Genomic DNA, 4,971 nt, shown 5'->3' with positions numbered 1-4,971 from the left:
TGCTGGAGTTAAAGTCAAAAACTCCTGCCATCACAGAGCTTACATTCTAGGAAGGAAGAGAGACAAAAGTTAAGAAAAATAGCTACCATGCCAGATGGTGAAAAGTGCCACCAAAAAAATTAAGTCAGGAATAAGGTAGTTGCAGGTTTTAATAAGTGATATGAGAAAAACTTAAAAAAGAAAGTGATATTTAAGTATCTATACATGATGAGGGAGCAAGTCTTACAACTATTGAGGGGAAATATTCCAGGCAGAATATCAGGTGCAAAAGCCCTGAAGCAGAAGTACACTTGGCCTGTCAGAGGAACATCCTCAAGGCCAGTGCAGCTAGAAGGGAGTGAATGAGGGAAAGAATAGTAGAAGATGAGGTGAGATATAATCATTCGAGCAGAGGAGGCACATATCAGGACTTTGACTTTTATTCCAAATGAGACGGGAAGATGATACAAGAAGATTTTGCACAGAGCAATTACATGAACTGGGTCATGTTTAAAAGGATCATTCTGGCATCTTAATTGAGAACAGACTGTAGGAGAGACAATGACAGAAAGAAAAGGAGACCAGGTAAAAAGGATGCCAGTACTTCGGGGTGAAACGATGTTGGGTAAGACTAGAATGGTGGCTGCGGTGGTAAAAGAAATGGTAGGATTCTGGAAAAATTTCAAGGTAGAACCAAAAGACTCTATGGAAGAATCATATGTGGGATCAAGAAAGAGAAGAGTCATGGTTTATCTAAGATATTGAAAAGATGGAGCTGCCATTTATTGGATGTGGAAGACTGGGAGAAGCTGGTGTTGCGACATGTTAATATTAAAGCATCTGTTAGACATCCAGGTGGCAATGTCAAGCAGTTGGATCTAAAGCTCAGAAGAGTTTCAAATGATGCAACTGACAAGGGCTTAATCTCTAGAATATATAAGCAACTTATACAACTCAACAGCAAAAAAACCAATCAATCAATGGAAAAATGGGCAAAAGACCTGAATAGACATTTCTCCAAAGAAGATATACAGATGGCCAACAAACACATGAAAAAATGCTCAACATCGCTGATTATAAGAGAAATGCAAATCAAAACTACCATGAGATACCACCTCACACCAGTCAGAATGGCCATCATTCATAAATCCACAAATAACAAGTGCTGGAGGGGCTGTGGAGAAAAGGGAACCCTCCTGCACTGCTGGTGGGAATGTAAACTGGTACAGCCACTATGGAGAACAGTTTGGAGATACCTTAGCAATCTATACATACAACTTCCATATGACCCTGCAATCCCACTCTTGGGCATCTATCTGGACAAAACTCTACTTAAAAGAGACACATGCACCCACATGTTCATTGCAGCACTATTCACAATAGCCAGGACATGGAAACAATCCAAATGTCCATCGACAGATGATTGGATTCGGAAGAGGTGGTATATATACACAATGGAATACTACTCAGCCATAAAAAAGAATGACATAATGCCATTTGCAGCAACATGGATGGAACTAGAGAATCTCATCCTGAGTGAAATGAGCCAGAAAGACAAAGACAAATACCATATGATATCACTTATAACTGGAATCTAATATCCAGCACAAATGAACATCTCCTCAGAAAAGAAAATCATGGACTTGGAGAAGAGACTTGTGGCTGCCTGATGGGAGGGGGAGGGAGTGGAGTGGGAGGGATCGGGAGCTTGGGCTTATCAGACACAAACTAGAATAGATTTACAAGGAGATCCTGCTGAATAGCATTGAGAACTATGTCTAGATACTCATGTTGCAACAGAAGAAAGGGTAGGGGAAAAACTGTAATTGTAATGTATACATGTAAGGATAACCTGACCCCCTTGCTGTACAGTGGGAAAATAAAAAAAATAAAAAAATAAAGCTCAGAAGGATCAGGACTGTGAGTCACTGGTGTGGATGACATTCCCTAGGGAGTGAGTGTCAATCGAAAAGGGAAGCTTAGGGTCTAAATACTGCTGCTAATTTAAAGATCAGAACTGAGTATGAACCACGTAAGAAATTGAGAAAGAGTGGACAGTGAGGTAGTGGGGGTGTCCTTGAAGCCAAGTGATGAACAAATTTCAAAGAGGTGGAGTGGTCAGCAATGTCAGGTGCTTGGAGATCCGCATCACAGGACTGGGAACAGACCATTAGAGCTCAGGACACGGACGTGAACTCTGACTTTCACTAGAGCAGTTAGATGTACTTGCGGGATCAAAATCCTGATTTTACTGAATTTGGGAGAGACTCAGAGAAGGGAAAATGGAGAGAACCAGTATAAAAAATTCATTTTGAGACTTTGCTTCTAAAGAGGAGGTGAGAGATGGGGTGATAATAGAAATGTGAGGTCATGAAAAATAACTTTTTGTTCCTTTCTTTTTTTAAAATATGAGAGTTTAAAGAGTATTTGCAGTCTAAGAGAATATTCAAGTAGAAAGGATCAATTTGATTACAAAGGACAGGAGGGAAGAACTGCTGAACACTGTCCTTGAGTAGAGGAGAAGGGCTGAGACCTAGGAGGCAATAAGTGGAGACATTAGAATTTTTTTCCTTTGATAACAAATTGTTTATCTGTAACACGAGGAGAGAAAGCCAATGTATACAGTTGTGTAGATGTGGTTGTGGCAGCTTATGGAAGTCCTTGCTGTTTGCTTTTTTCTCAGTGAAGTAGGAAATAGGTTCATTTATAGGAAGGGGGAAGGTGAAAGGGTTTTGGAGGTTTGAGGAGAGGGAGAAGTGTGAGAACCCTGCTGTGGTCCTGGAGACGGGAATGGACGTGAGAAATGTCATAGGATTGCCACCAGCACAAGGGGTCATCTGATGAAATTAAGGGGAGACGTTGTGGCCTAAATAACCAGAGAAAGTTGAAGTTCAAGAGTCCAATAAAAAAAAAAAATCTGAGATAGCCATCATAAAAAAGCTTTTCAGTTCACTTAGGAGATTTCTCACTTTCATCCTGACAAAATCAGTTTGAGGATTCTTCCTTCGCAGTGCTGAGTCATGTTTATTACCCCTGCCTGCTAGATGTGAATTGTGGAGAGTCTGTTGCTGAATCTATCAGCCTTTCCCTTTAGAAGAGAGTGAACTATATTTTTAAAATGTCTTATTCATTCCAACCTCTGTCCTTTCTTCTATGGTATAAAAATCTCTATAATGTGATTTAGGCTCACATACTTTCTAAGTTTATTCCTACCAATGCTATGCTAAATGCGGATCAAAAGAAATCATTCTTAATCTTGAGCTTTTGAGGTCTTAGCTATTTATACCAAAGGATGATACAAAAATTTGTCAAAGCTGAATTAATTTAGTTCAAAACCATATGGCGTATTACATATAACTCACTAATGGCAAGAGAAATCAAACTCAAATTAGCCAAGAAAGGATTTTACAGCTCCAAAAGTCAGGATATTTTATATGAATCACAGGAATTCCTCTAGTCAATCCTGCTTCTGAGTTCCTCACAAATCTTGAGTTTTCATTCGTTGCTACTAATTAACACTCTGCTTCACATCTTGCTGTGTTTCCCATTCATCCATTGGTTTCTGGGCAGTGACTCAAGTAAGCTGTGAGAGAGGTCTAGCTGGCATTTAGGGGAAAAAAAATCGAGACTTACAGCTGTGTTACAATTTCATAGACACCACCTGCCATCACCAGGGACAAGGAATCTTCCTCATCTTAGCCACGGTGAGACCTCAGGTGCCTGCTGTTTTGAGATGCAAAACTGGAAAGAGAGGGGATAATGCTAACGCCCACCTTACAGAACTGAAATCTATAATTTTTTGGTTTAAGATCTATTGCAAGCTTATATTCAAGTGAAAATGCTTGTGTGTGCCATATTTTGGCCACAGGTGTAAGTCAATTGATAATGGGCATTTATCTTCCAAGTCCTCCTCAGAGCGTGTCCCATTGGAAAAGGGGGATCCACTTCGTCACTCTGTTAATATGATGCCATTACAGGGACTGCCTGTGTCTCTTTTGTTGATCCTTTGATTGACAGACTAATTGATTAAAAGACCAGGCTACGCACTATAATAATAAATATTTCCGAGCGTCTACTAGTTTCGTAATAAATATTACTTCGTATTTGCTTTTGAAAAATCTCATCAAGATCCATTCACCAATTAACCTATCATTGCTTCTACATTTCTATTATGGGTGCCCTGGGTCATTCTGACTTAAGCTTTCCATTCAGAAACCTTTCCTTGTGATTATCCATTCAAAGAGAAAGCCATTTAGAAACACGCTGGATAGAAAAGTATACTCTAGAGTGAGATTATCCAAGCTTCAGTCCTGACTCCAGCACTTGGTACTTTAGGATCCTAGGAAATTGACTCAAAGTCTAAGAGCCTTATCTGTCACATGGAATAATAAAAATACATAATTAGAGAAATGCAAATCAAAACTACCATGAGATACCACCTCACACCAGTCAGAATGGCTATCATTAATAAGTCCACAAATAACAAATGCTGGAGGGGGTGTGGAGAAAAGGGAACCCTCCTGCACTGTTGGTGGGAATGGAAACTGGTACAACCACTATGGAGAACAGTATGGAGGTACCTTAGAAAACTATACATATGGAGTTCCTGTCGTGGCTCAGTGGTTAAAGAATCTGACTAGGAACCATGAGGATGCGGGTCCGATCCATGGCCTTGCTCAGTGGGTTAAGGATCAGGTGTTGCCGTGGGCTGTGGTGTAGGTCGCAAACGCGGTTTGGATCCTGCGTTGCTGTGGCTGTGGTGTAGGCCAGTGGCTACAGCTCCAATTCAACCCCTAGCCTGGGATCCTCCATATGCTGCGGGAGTGGCCCTAGAAAAGGCAAAAAGACAAAAAAAAAAGAAAAGAAAAGAAAACTATACATAGAACTACCCAGCAACCCTACTCTTGGCCATATATCTGGACAAAACTTTGCTTAAAAAAAGACACATGCAACCGAATGTTCACTGCAGCACTATTCATAATAGCCAACACA

The sequence above is a fragment of the Sus scrofa genome, chromosome 8, assembly GCF_000003025.6.
Source record: "Sus scrofa isolate TJ Tabasco breed Duroc chromosome 8, Sscrofa11.1, whole genome shotgun sequence".
Taxonomy (NCBI): Eukaryota; Metazoa; Chordata; class Mammalia; order Artiodactyla; family Suidae; genus Sus; species Sus scrofa.
This window is presented reverse-complemented; position numbering follows the sequence as displayed.